The 14,985-nt window shown below is 45.3% G+C and overlaps 1 long non-coding RNA gene across 1 annotated transcript; it reads right to left on the reverse strand.

The window, feature by feature from the left end:
* Positions 1–10,851: 10,851 nt before the first annotated feature.
* Positions 10,852–14,382, reverse strand: LOC142491100 (uncharacterized). Its single transcript, XR_012800281.1, has 3 exons — positions 14,077–14,382; positions 13,895–13,978; positions 10,852–11,218 (listed from the first exon to the last, which is right to left on the reverse strand). It is a non-coding gene; the product is annotated as an uncharacterized LOC142491100 (long non-coding RNA).
* Between the last annotated feature and the right edge of the window lie 603 nt (positions 14,383–14,985).

Here is a 14,985-nt window from a genome sequence, read left to right on the forward strand (position 1 = left end):
TTCTATTTTTTTTTAATCTGCTGTTCTGTTCAGGAGATATAAGCCTTTAAATGATTAAGTATCTGGGAAGTTAAAATGGGGCTCTCGCCTTACCATGGTAGCCAGTGGCGGATTTTTAAAAAATGCCCTAGGCACTTACCTGGTGCCACTCTCATCCTCCAGCGCCACGCCATCCCATTGTAATGCGACGCCGTGTGATGGCACATTGTCGCCTGTGCATATGCCGCCCCCAAATTCTGCTGTTCCCAAATTTTGCTGCCTTAGGCCCGGGTCTATCAGGCTTAATGGGAAATCCAACACTTATGGTAACCTCAGAAGATATTAAAAATTAAAATTAATTGTATTTTTTACACGAAAGAAAACTTTCTTTTTAAAGATCAGGCCATGCTTATGGTGGACAGGAATCTAACATTATATGAGTAAAACTCATATAGGCTTCTGGGGGAATTGCTGCTTCAATGCATAAACATATAAATCACCTTTTATAAAGTTGGTCTGATGTTTTCCACAAGGATAAGCACTCAAGCCATACCTGTTTGTTTGTTAATGGCAACTCAACCGCTGCATTTACACAACCATACCCAAGACAAAGAAACTCACAATGACACCCAGGTACAGTAGGGAAACATACATCTCATATGTACACATATACAGACACACTAACAGATACAGTATAACAGACTGACAAACACACACAGACTCCCTGGACCAGCAGCACACTGTGCTAAAGTGACAGCTATATGGAAACACAAATATATATATGCTGTAGTCACAAATATGCAGAAGCACACACATAACCAGATACACAAATATACACAGGAACAATAACTCTTGCATTTCCCCCTATCTCTGGTTTGTCCCTTTTGTGTGGAGTAACCTAGAAATGCTGCTGACGACATGCCCTTCTATCTCTCACTCTCTCTGAATAGTGCTGTTACAGAGTGGCTCCGGCACTGCTCTTAACATAGCTTGTCTCACATCTCAATGTGTGCTGTCTCCCTTCTATACTGGGATGGAAGGTATCCCAGGAGGGCCTCAACTTGGGGAGCTGGCAGTCCCGAAATAACACCCCGAAGCTTTACACAGCCAAACTCATGATCATAAGCGCTGGTAGAGACAGCAATTTGCAAACTCCTGCAACTCTGAAAGTGTTGTGTACATGTATTTGTGTGCACTACTGAGAGCCAGGGATCACTTGAAGTTAGTTAGAGAGGGAGAATGCTGAAATCTCGCTATTCAGTACCCTGTGAACCTGTTGATCCAGGTCATGGAGGGATTAGATTCGGGCTCAGAGGCTTCCCTGACATGGAAAAGCCACTTCACACCATATTGTATTGAGGCCTGCAAGTAGGGTTGCCAGGTGGCTTCTCCAAAAATACTGGACACAATAGTGAAAGCTGCGATGTGCTCGAGACACACACCCCCCCTTTCACTTCTCTCTGCTCCATGCTGTTTCCTCGTCTCCTTTGCCCCACCCCCATGTTCCTGACACCTCCTCCTGATTGGCTGCATTACCCAGCAACAGCACTGCTCTCTCCCTGCGCAGGGAAATCCTGCAGGTCACTGTTCAGAGAAGTAATACTGGGCACATACATGTCCAGTATTACCTCTAATCTTTTACTGGACAGTGTCCAAATACAGGACAGTCTGGTTCAATACTTGACACCTGGCAACCCTACTGTGAGTGAGGCCCATTTATAAGCGGCCACACAGGCGCATCTCCGAGATGTTTTAAGGGTTTGTTTGCAAAAGATTACCTGCCATTCACTTATAAGTCTTCATCAAGAAGGGATATTCTGGATCCAAGCTCACTTATAGCATGTGAGAAGATCAATGCAGCTTAACTCATCCCCTTTTTAAAGCACACAAAGTCCTTCTATTTTCTTTAACTTTATTGAGTGGGGTTAACAGAAATATAAAAGTTCTAGCATGTAGTTTGTGGTAGGAAATGTCTTGTGAAGAGAAGTATCCTATTTGAGAGGTAGTGGCTTTGATATCAGGGGAAGTGCTTCTCTGAGGGGAAGGTAAAAAGGAATCCCATTCTAAGGGAGCAGTGGAAGATATGTCTACTCACTTTGGCAGCTATCGAAAAGAGAGAGCACACTTTCCTTTCCAGACAGAAACAAGCGAAGGGGCTTAACAATATATGGACAACGGCAGGGGGAGAGGGCTAAACCATCTCAAACTATGAGCATTGGAAGGTTGCCAGGGCAACTGACTAGTGGCTTGTGGAAAAGGTAATATAGTAACAACTATGTTGCAATTCAAACAGCAGCACTGACTGCTTGAAAACAGGGAAACGTAACTTTCCCTGCGGAGAGCTGGCAGCCTGAGAGCTAAGTACACAGAAAATAAACAATCCTGTTCCCAGACAAGGGATAAAGATAATTGTGATGGTGGGTGCAGCAGGGCACAGTACAATGACGGTTAAGCACGCTCCCTACCAGTCAAGATAGTGATCCAGGTACAGAGTCAGATTGACGATCTCAGAGCCACAAAATGGCTGCCAACCCTGTTAATGTATTATCCCCGGTTAGCTATCTCTGTGTAATGTTTAATATGTATCTTTGTGTTTCTGTGAGACTCATTGTATGCTTGGGCCACTAAGTACAGTCAAGTGGCTAACATATAACGAGTCAGGGACTAGCCTTCATGTCAGGCCAGGTGCAGTGTCTCTGGGCCACAATAATAGTCCAGACATAGCACCGAAGCATTGACTAAGGCTGCGCTTATAGTGCCGGCAATGGCGACGTTAGGCTGTGGTCGCTGGAAAAATCAAATTGAGATGACTTCCAGCGATCACGGTCAAGCCATCATATCGTCGCGTCGCGCTTACTATAAGCGGACGCGACGGCAGCGATGCATTTGTTTTGACTTGCCGTCGCCGGCACTATATGCGCGGCCTAAGTGTGGCAAATAATAACATTTTATAAAATCCACGAAAGTATAAAATCCCGGTATAATCAAGATGCTGCTCGGTGGCAGCCCGGGGTGACGTCACAGAATAGCGCTGCCGCCTGGCAGCACACGGTATAATCAAGGCCTAGTCTATTCTGATACTTCTGTTAGCCCTAATCCAGGGGAGCGCAAACTTTTCTTTGCACCCCCTTCTCTGCTCTCCCCCCCTCCTTACCGGCTCTCATTTGATGCCACGTTGTCATGGCAACGCGATGCCGAAGAGCCGGCTGAGGGTTAAGAGGGAGTTACAGAGGCCTCATGCCTCCCCCGGTATTTAATTTAAATGTTGTGGGGAAGCGCGCGGGGCCTCTGTAAATGCTGTACCCCCCCCCCCCCAGAAAATCTCAGGGGCATGCCCCCGTTTCCGCACCCCTGCCCTAATCTACCCTGTTGTTACTTTGAGCGCTCTGCAGTATCTCTCTTCTGCTGGTATCCTTACAAGTGGTGAGCTGGTTAATGCAGGGAAGAAGAGGCCGGCTGCAACCCTGGGCTTACTCTCTGCTGACAGAGCAGGGAAATTGTTTCCATAAGTTTGCTGCAAGTCTGGCAGCCGTCAAGGAACTATTACTTTCAGGGTTCTTTGCAGGAAAGCGTACGCCAGTCCTCTTTCAACATCCTCCCTCTCTCTCCCTTCATCCAGAGGTGGGACATGAATTCAGCAACCACTTTTGGGCCCCCTTGAAAACCCGACTTCCTCCTCCTGTCCATTTGGAAGCAATACAATCAGAGATATTCCTTTCACCCTTCCATTGACGTATGCTTTTTATTTGTGTCCCTCGACCCTAGCAGTTAGTGGGGTGTGCAAGGCATAGCTGGCAACCTTGAAATCAGTGAGACTGAAGTCTCGGAGACCGATGATGCTAAAAATGAGTGAGACGGACGTAGGGTTGCCTCATTTAATTTTTTTATAATACGGGACGTCGATATCCAGTGTGAAAGTGCGACGTCATAATGAGCGATGAATGATTTGCGAATGCTTCGAGCTGAATGGTGTCTCCCGCCTGACTGCTATATTCCTTGGTTTCTCTCCTCTTTGCGCTTGGCCGGGTGGGGAAAGGCGCGCGCTGACCTAACAAGTAGCGATGGGAGAAAACGTAACGCCTGTAAGGGTTTGGTGTCATTGGATTATGACCAGGCAGTGTCCTAACTTTATTATTTGAATAATTTACTAAGGTGACATCTATCGAAAAAGGCAACTATTACACTCACGTAGAAATCTATTATGTTTTTATGGCTGATTTCATGACAGTTATTTTAAGTTCAGTCATTTCACGTCAAGGCACTAAAATACGGGACAATTATACGTCCCGACAGACCTTTCCGGGACCATGGGACAAGTCAATGAAATAAGGGACAATCCCGTGTATAGACATCTGGCAACCCTAGACGGACGCCAAATCAACGAGAGTTGACATGCCTGGTGAAATAATGAGCCTGTCTTTGTCTACAAATAGGTATAGCTGAAAGATCAGTGCTAAACAAGGCAAAAGCTTTCACATCACCTCTTTTTTAACCACATGTGAGGGGAAGGGGGGAAATAATGGACTTTCTGGAAATACTGAGGAGATAAGAGGGTGATTTGGAGTTAGATGTCAGATATATTGCTTTCTTAAGGGGGTTATTCATTAAACTGCGATAGTGTCAATCGGGGCACCATCACCCAAAAAATCCCATTAATTGTCGTTTAATGCATACCCGCTAAGTGTGTTATGTGTGTATATCAGATTTAAAACATTCAGAGCACTTTTTGTGGGGGACTGAGATCAAGCACCTTTCCCCCCTAAATTCAAGCAGCTTTTTTCAGGATTTGACAAGCCACACCCTATAGTGATTGAGAAGTCATTAGTAATCGGGCTGCATGCTGTCTGGAAGTGTATGCCTGCTCTTTTATAGGACATGTCTGTATTTAATGCTGAATTATGTATAGTATTTTTTTTTGCTTACGGTTTCACCACCTTTTACCCTACACAATAATTATTGAGTGCCTTGTATCTGGTAGAAGACTACAAGTCAGAGTGAATGGACTGTTAACCCTGTTGCAGCTAGAGATGCCTATTATGCATGCGGTTGAACAAGACCATTGTCCAGCCCTGTCCCTGTTCAGAAGTGCATTGTGCCCAGTGAATTCCAATTACACAGTTGCAGCATTTCCCTCATTTGAACTTTCTGAAGTTGGCAGCTTCCAGATACAGAGACAGATTTGGACAGGCAGGGCAGATGCACTTAGCGACACAAAACACTTTACATTCAAGCAAAAACGTCACTTTTAGATAACTGGACAAATAAACAGCCTTCTAGATGGGTACATGAAACATACAGCACTGAACGGAGCCCCCATAAAAAATATATGCACTCTGCAGATACTGTAGAAGACTCTTGTGGCTATTTTCATTGGGTCTTGGAACTGAGGGTCAGAGTGGGAGACCTTGAATGGCCTTTTAAAGGGGCAGTCCATGTTCTGTCAAAAGTTAACTAATAACAATGGCATGTTTAATAGGGTAAATATAGGTGATTGATGGTTTTTTTTTTTTAAGTTAGAGAAGTACTTTAAAATAATGTTTCAAACTTTGAATGTCTACATGATAAGTATGACGAGGCCGTTTGTCAACTCATATATACAGTGACATTGTTAATCCACAGTTTTTCTTTTGTTACCTCGTATAAACTAATTTTCCTGACATCATTGGCCAAATAGATAATGGGTAAAGACAATGCATATCAGATAAGGTACAAATTACTCAGGAAGATAAAATGTAAATGTATTTATATTCCATAGAAAAGAAATAGTTGCAAATGTTATGTTAAGGGACGGAAGCTGATTACATTGGTGAGCTTTTTATTTTTTAGGTGGTACTGCCCTTGAGAGCAGCATTTCTCCCAAATCAAGTATTTTTTTTTTAACTTTAAATGAAAGAGGATCCTCTTGCTAATACTTGAAAGGAAAAAAAAAAAAGATGACTGAGGGGTCACCCAATCAGAAGCTACAATGTCCTCTCACACCTTACTATTGGCTGCCAGCATGAGACTGACTCCAGCGGCCATATTGTTTCTTCCAGAAAATAATTCTTGCAAGGAAATGTAAAAATGATATATCTCAGTAACCAGAGGATCCCCGTAGCTGCTGCGGCTCAGCTCCCCTTGTTTCAAATAAAGTTAAAAACAAAGAAAAATAACGAGCAGCATGGATTGCTGCTTTAAGGCACAACAGTACTTACTGTACATCACAAGCTCTCAAAAGCAAGTCAAGCTTTGACACTGCTGCTTTTATAACATACAATGCTTTGTTTCTGTGTTGGACTTCAAGAACACAATGTAACAGCTAGGCACAGACTCCACATGCAGTATAATGTATGTGCAGCTATACACAAAGAGCCCGTGTTTCAATTGAAGGACTCTTCTTAGATAATACTGTACTGACCTCAGATCTTTAAAGCTACATGTGCTATGTCCCTATAGTTCACCCTTCATTTATTTTTCACAGTATATTGTGTTTTTGTTTGTTTTTTTAAACACAACATTTTTATTGGGTTTTCAAGCAGAAATATACAGAAAATAAAACATTCAAGAGCGGGTATTAGGGGAGGGGGGGGAGTGGTTACAAAAAAAGAAAAAGGGAATTTGCGGGGGTTGGGGGGGAGAACAGCATTGTGGTGAATCAACAATTCTTATTACTTTATGCAGTTTTAAGGTTGAGTGTGGGTATGAATATCGTGTGGCAGCTTCTCCAACTGGAATAAAGAGCCGGTCTGAGGGCCTAAACGAAATACAGATAGGATATAGTAGGTGTTCTGTAGGGGGGTGGGCACCAGGGAGACACCTGGGCTTTCTATGGAAAGAGAGTAAGACTAGTTGGTCTCAGGAGTTATAGGCTCAGAGAATCCAGATCTATATGTGGACTACCTACGTGAGCTTTCCAGGGAAGCCTGGAAAATGTGGTATGTATCTTTAGAAAGCTCATCAGTTTTTCCATCAGACATATAAACCACAGTTTGTTTCTAATAGACAGAATTGGTGGAAGTTTGGCCTGCTTTCATAGACTTGCAATGGCGCATCTTGTCGGAGTGGTAATATGGGTGATTAGCTTATTTGTAGCCCTTGTGTGTTCCTAGAGGGGTTTGGTTAGAAGAAACAACCAAGGGTCCATGGTAGGGTGACCAGATTTTGAAAATGAAAAACCGGGACACATTTTTTTTTTTACATAACAGTTTATTTATTGTAGTACACTTATACTTTACTACCATTAGTCCTTGTTACGTGTGTGTGTGTGTGTGTGTGTGTGTGTGTGTCGGATGACCTCACTAATCGAACAAAAAAAAAGCCAGATGTGAATGATTCTAAACCCATTAACCAGTGTCAGGACGCCCCCTCTTCACAATTTCTAAAGCAGCAATCCCGCCTGGGATCTTACCTGATCCGTAGACCCTCAAGGTATTATACTGGAGGGGAGGTGTTCCCTACCTGTCTTCCGATGTCTCCCGCGTGAAACTTGAGTCAGATCTGGAAGAAAACAGGATAGGTTACTTCGGTGTAGGTATACGGCAGTTAAGATAAGACATAGAGGGTGAGGGAGACGGGGAGGGTGAGGGAGACGGGGAGGGTGAGGGAGACGGGGAGGGTGAGGGAGACGGGGAGGGTGAGGGAGACGGGGAGGGTGAGGGAGGCGGGGAGGGTGAGGGAGGCGGGAAGGGTGAGGGAGGCGGGGAGGGTGAGGGAGGCGGGGAGGGTGAGGGAGACGGGGAGAGGGAGATACACCCACAGATATACACACACACCTACTGATACACACACACCCACTGATACACACACACCCACTGATATACACACACACACTGGCGCACACACACACACACACACACACACACACACACTGGCACACACACACACACACACACTGGCACACACACACACACCCACTGGCACACACACCCACTGGCACACACACACACACCCACTGGCACACCCACACCCACCTACTGGCACACATACACACACACACACACACACCCACTGGCACACACACCCACTGGCACACACACCCACTGGCACACACACCCACTGGCACACACTGGCACACATACACCCACCCACTGGCACACACACACACACACCCACTGACACCCACACACACACACACACCCACTGACACCCACACCCATTGACACCCACACCCACTGACACACACACCCACTGACACACACACCCACTGACACACACACACCCACTGACACACACACCCACTGACACACACACCCACTGACACACACACCCACTGATACACCCACCCACTGATACACACACCCACTGATACACACATCCACTGATACACACACCCACTGATACACACACACACACACTGACACACACAAACACACACACACACACACACACACACACACACACACACACACACACACACACACACACTGATACACACACCAACTGATACACACACACTGATACACACACACACACACACACGCTGATACACACACACACACACACACACACACACACACACACACACACACACACACACACACACACACACACACACACACACACACACACACTGACACACACACACACACACACACACCTATACACACACCTACACACGCTGATACAAACACACACACATGCTGATACAAACACACACACACACTGATACACACACAGATACACACACTGATACACACACACACCTACACACAGATACACCCCTCCTCCCCCTGCACCGCCCCCCAGTGACGGAAGTCACTGCTAGCCGAGCCCGTGGACGGGACGGGGGGAGAACCCGCCCGCCAGAACTGGCTCCGCTCTCTCCCACCTATCGGGGATAAGGCCGCGTGCCTGGACAGAAGCAGGGAGTTCCCCAACAGCAACCGCGCACTGTCCCCATGCGCACGCGAGGGAGGGAAAGTGCGCACGCCTCCAGCCATCCACGCTCCCCCCAACCCTGCTCCCCCCCGCGCCTACCTCTCTACCTCGGGCAGCAGCAGCAGCCACAGGGAAAGGAGGCAGAGGGGAGAAAAGCGCCAAACAGCCAACGGCTGTCCCCGCTCCCACCTCCCTGTCCGCGCGGGCCGCGGGGATCGTGTGAGGAAGCGGAGAAAGCCCCGCCCCCGGCATCCTCCAGCCAATCACCTGCAGCCCAGCATATTAGAAGCCCAACCCCCTGAAATTCAAAAAAATACTCACCGGCCGGGCTGCCGCATCCTCGCCGTCGCCGCGCACCGCATCTACAGTACAAAACAAACGGGACCAGGCAGAAAATCCGGGACATTTCCGGTACACACAGAAAACCGGTACAGCTCTCGAAAAACCGGGACTGTACCGGCAAAAGGGGGACGGGTGGTCACCCTAGTCCATGGGGATCTCTGAACCCAGGATCCGTTAGGATCCAGGACTTCACCTGTCTCCAAAAGTCATGCACCTTGGGGCAGGACCACCACATATGTAGGAGGGTGGCCACTTCTCGCAGCCTTTGGGGCAAAGGTGAGAGTAGCCCGGGACATATTTAGCAATATTCTCCGGTGTGTTAAACAGTATATTGTTTAAGGCTTTAGATCAGTGTTTTTCAACCGCGGTTCCACAGGCATCACTAAAGGGTTCCCTGCAATTTTCAAGTCATTTGAAAATTGTACCAAATGCTGAAGAATTTACAATGTATCTGATCTCAGACGCGCTATTAGAGAGGGTTGGGGTTCCTTACAATGTATCTGATCTCAGACACACTATTAGAGAGGGTTGGGGTTCCTTACAATGCATCTGATCTCAGACACCATATTAGAGAGGGTTGGGGTTCCTTACAATGCATCTGATCTCAGACACGCTATTGGAGAGGGTTGGGGTTCCTTACAATGCATTTGATCTCAGACGCGTTATTAGAGAGGGTTGGGGTTCCGCAGAATTTCACAATACAATTATAGGGTTCCATAATCAAAAACGGTTGAAAACCACTGCTTTAGATAATAATAATAATAGCATGTTCTTTGCAGGCACAAGTCTCTGCCCCGTGGAGCTTACAATCTATGTTTTTGGCGCCTGAGGCACAGGGAGATAAAGTGACTTGCCCAAGGTCACAAGGAGCCGACACCGGGAATTGAACCAGGTTCCCTGCTTCAAACTCTGTGTCTTTACTCACTGAGCTACTCCCTCTCCCTTTAGATGATATATACTCCACACCTGCTGTACCAGTTTATTACATGCACAATCACAGTTTTTAACCTGAACTGGGGGGGCTCCCTTGTAGTGGAGGGATGAACTTTTGACGTTGACAGCTAACAGATACAGGCAATGAGATACAGATAGATTCGGACAGCTAGCTCCATATGAACAGCAGCCGCACTTACAGACACAAAACACATTACATTCAAGACACAACGTCACTTTTACATAACTGGCCAAAGAAATAGCCTTCTAGATGAGAACTTAAACACATAGCACCACTACTCAGGTTCAGAGCGGCAGCCACACACAATGAGCCAGTATTTCCATTGACGCTAACATCCGGGTCCCCCAGGTTTAGGAGAGATGAGCATGGGGTCCAAACCAGAGGATCCAAAATGGCTACAGGGTCAGCGCTTGCTCCCATGTCCAATAGAAATGCTGCAACGTCATCAGGCAGACGATATTGAAATGTTCTACTCGTGACACTGTTGCCATTTTCTTAATTTTTTGTGTGTGTCAAAACAAGCACACAAAAAAATAAACCTCTTTCCCTGGAACTTGGGGGGCAAGGGGGAGGGGTCCCACCTCAGGTAAGAAACATAAAGTTTAAAGACTGGATAGCTGCTTTAATGTTATCATTTTATTGTTATTGTCTTTACACTGCATTATATTGGCAATAAATAAAAGACAATAATAACCATAATAATAATAACCCTTTAATGGCCCTCTGGGGGAGAAAGGGTTAAACTGTCCTGTGATGGACGGTTGATGGAGATAATTAGAAACAGCCCTGCAGCTGCCTGAGATTAATTGACTTGATTTGGATCACTTAATTGCAGTAAGTTCATGGTATGTTTTAGAATCTGCAGACCAAAGTTTTAAAGGGGTAGTTCCCATAAAGTGAAATAATGGCACTGGTATGTTTATTAGGGGTACATTTTGGTGACTGATTTGTAAATACTGTATATGTTTATAATAAAGGTTAATGCACCACAGCTGGTCCCTGGTGTATTCTTCTATCTCTTCTATACGTCTTCAATCATTTCAATGGTTCGGAATAATAATCCTTGAAGACGAAGCCCCCAGGACTCTGCAGGAGTTAAATAGAATTTTAGTTGCACCATGAGTGAGAAAGGGCATATCCAGTGATATTTTGGAGGTGGAGATGGTACAGTACGACTTTGTGAGAGACTGAATGTGAGGAATGAAGGAGAGATCAAAGATAACCCCTCGCCAGCAGGCTTGAGGTGTTGGTGAGATGTTGGTATTATTGACAGTGAGGGAGAGTTTGGGTGTAGAGGTGGCAGTGGAAGCGGGAGAGAGTATTAGTTCAGTTTTGGACATGGTAAACTTCAGGTAACGGTGTGAGATCTAGGAGGAGATTGCAGAGAGACAGTTGGGACGGGACAGGAGAGGGGGAGAGGTCAGGGGACGAGAGGTAATTTTGTGTGTCATCGACATATAGATGATACTGAAAGCCAAAAGATTTGTTCGCCAAGAGAAGAGGTGTAGAGTGAGACGAGCAGAGGGCCACGGACAGAGCCTTGTGGGACCCCAACAGAGAGAGGGAGTGAAGAGGAGGAGACACCAGAGAAGGAAACATTACAAGAACAGTTGCATACAGTAGGTAGGACGTGAACTAGGAGAGGGCTGCATCACAGAGACCAATGGAGTGGATTGTGTTAAGGAGAAGGGGGTGATCGACCGTGTCAAAGGCAGCAGAGAGAGTGAGGAGAATTAGTAAGGAGAAATTACCCTTAGACTTAGCTGTGAGTAGGTTATTGGCCACGGAAACCAGATTGTAAAGAGTCAAGCAGAGAGTTGGAGGAGAGAAAGTGAGTCAGGCGCTTGAATTTCACAGGACAGTGTACACATATCTTCACTTTTTAAGCCAACAAACAAAAACATTTTTGTGAATTTAATAAATCTTAGCTGATTACATTGATATTTTTTTTGCCTGATACTAATCACTGCCCCTTTAAATATGCTGAAGAAACTTTAAAGTAAGTAAATACGTTTCAAATATTTAGGACAACAATTTGAATGTACATAATAATGTGCAGAACAATCAATAGGAGGCTCAGAACAAACCTCGCAATGTTCAGAACAAACAGTGGTGTAATGGTACACGGAGCACCTCCTATTTTACTATTTACCAAAGGGTGGAATCACTACTATTTTATTGACAAGGGTTGGGGGCATTTGATGAAAAGGTTTTTTTTTTTTAAAGTTTCTTTCCTTTCCTTGCTGCATCGTCAGAAGCCGCCGGAGACAAGGTAAGGGACTTACCGAGGCCTTGCGCGCTCCACCGGCATTTAATTTAAATTGTTGTGGGGAAAAGCACAGGGCCTCTGTAAGCGCCGGGCCCCTCCCCCAGAGAAATCTTTGCGCCCCTGGGGGGTACGCCCCCCAGTTTGCGCACCCCTGCCTTACAGTATAAATATTGCATATATCTTTCAAAAATGCGCCAAAACATATTGTCCGGTTTAGAATTGACTAAAATCAGGCACAAAACTACATCATCTTCTTTTTAGAACTTTTATCATAGATACTGTATTATGAAGTATTTGTGGGGGTACAGAAAAGGGGATGATTAGGGGAATAAGAAGAAAACATCATTAAAAAAATCATAAAAACAATATTTAAACTGGCTAACCATATTATCATATATAATAATATTGCATGCTAAGATATAGGTTTAATATAGGTCATTGATACTTTTTTTTTGTTAGAGAAGTACTTTAAAATAATGTTTCAAACTTTGAATGTCTACATGGTAAGTATCATGAGGCCGTTTTGTAAACGCGTATATACAGTGAAATAGTTAATGCACACTTTTGCTTTTGTTACTTCGGGTGAACAAATTATCCTGCCATCATTGGCCAAACAGATAATGGGTAAAGACGATACATATCAGCTAAGGTACGAATTACTCGAGACCAAGATACCATGAAAAATGACTACCCAGTATTGGGAGGCCTCTTAGGTTGACAGTAATACACATACACACACACCGGGCCACTGACAGATTTCCCGGGGCTCAGGACTACAGTTCTGACCGGGTCCCCCGCCCACCCACCGTCGGCAGTGCTGCGAGCACCATTTCACACCTCGAGAGCCCCCCATTTCACACCTCGCGAGCCCCCTTTATTTCTTTCCCTCTTCCCATGTATTTCTGTCCCCTCCGTCTAACCTCTTACTCCCCCCTCTCACTCAATCCCTGCCCCCCTCCCGCCTCACATGTATTTCTCTCCCCTGCGCCTCACTATTACTCCCTCTTTTCCTCACTCACCCACTCTCTCCTCTCACTCGCCCCCCCTGCGTCAATTACCCCACTCTCATTCAATCCCCCTCCTTACTCATTCCCTCCCCTCCTCACACAATTCCCCCCACAAAATACATACCAAAAAACCCCACCCCCAATGCAAAAAACCTCCCACCCCCAAATACATACAAACAAATCTCCACTCCCCCAAATATATACAACCCCCCCAAATACATACAAAAACCCCCACCTCCCCAATACATATAACCCTACCCCAATACATATAAAAGAAATAATACATAAATAAAAAACAACAAGAATATATATAAACCCCCCTGAATATATATATATATATATATATATATATATATATATATATATATATGTCCTCGCCGCACAACCTACAAGATGGCCGCCGCATTTGCCATGTCCTGCGAATGCGCAATGTACTCTGTGGTGCCACCTGCAAGATGGCCGCCGCACTCATCCAGTCTGCAATACCTTTTAAAATGGCTGCTGCCGCCGTGGAGCACCAAAGAACATCGGAGCGGTTCCCCGACCCAGAGGCAGGGTAAGGGGACCCTGCTACAAATACAAAAAACAATGCATATAAAAAAAAACCCAATACATATAAAAACTATCCCACCCCCCCCCCCCCCACAATACTTAAAAAACAGACTTACCTTGTGGCTGGTCAGGCTTGGTCCGGTGTATGCAGGGGTCAGTTTGAACTGATTTCTTGCGCAATGCGTGCCCCCTCCCGCTTCCGCGCGCATGCATGCCACATGGACGCGAACACTGCCTTAAGGCAGTCTGTTCGCTCAGCGTGCGCACGCCTCTGCACAGTCTGCGGTACCATGGCCCCAGCCTAACAGCAATCCATAATTTCTCTAAACAAGGCAGCCACTGGGTGTTGTATCTGGTAGAGCTGGCACGTGACCTCATACTGCTGACATCATGTTGCTTAGCAACCCGGTAACAGCTGAACCTTTGTACGGCAACATACCTAAACTACATACATACATATATACATACATATATATATATATATATATATATATATATATATATATATATATACACACACACATACACACACAGAACTTTCCACATCCTGTGTTTGATAAGAACTATACCCAAGAGGCTGCTATAGGGCATCTATCTGGTTGGTGAGAAAAAGTGAGTGATGAGTTTTCTCTCAAACTTGGATATCCCCGGACATTGGTCTGTTAAGTAAAAGCAACCAAAGTATCTGGGCGTAACGTTATACTGAGAACCCGATCAATAAGTGAATAAATCTGGGACCACAGTTGAATGATTTCAGGGCACTTCCATCAAACATGCAGCATTGTGCCAACCAGATTACAACCTCTCCACAACTTTTTTATTACAGGGCCTTTCGACCACAGGTCAACCATTCGTGTAAGATGGTATCCGAGCTCAGTGATTAAAGCACGCTATAACTCAATATTTTCAATATCCCTTTCGCTGCCAGAGGCGCAGGCAATGCAATATAAACATGGGCCCTATAAACTATAGTTATGTTCTGCCAATTACACTCTTATTCTACACTCTCCTTTCCAAAACGCACT

The sequence above is a fragment of the Ascaphus truei genome, chromosome 3 (genome assembly GCF_040206685.1).
Source record: "Ascaphus truei isolate aAscTru1 chromosome 3, aAscTru1.hap1, whole genome shotgun sequence".
In the NCBI taxonomy this organism is placed as follows: domain Eukaryota; kingdom Metazoa; phylum Chordata; class Amphibia; order Anura; family Ascaphidae; genus Ascaphus; species Ascaphus truei.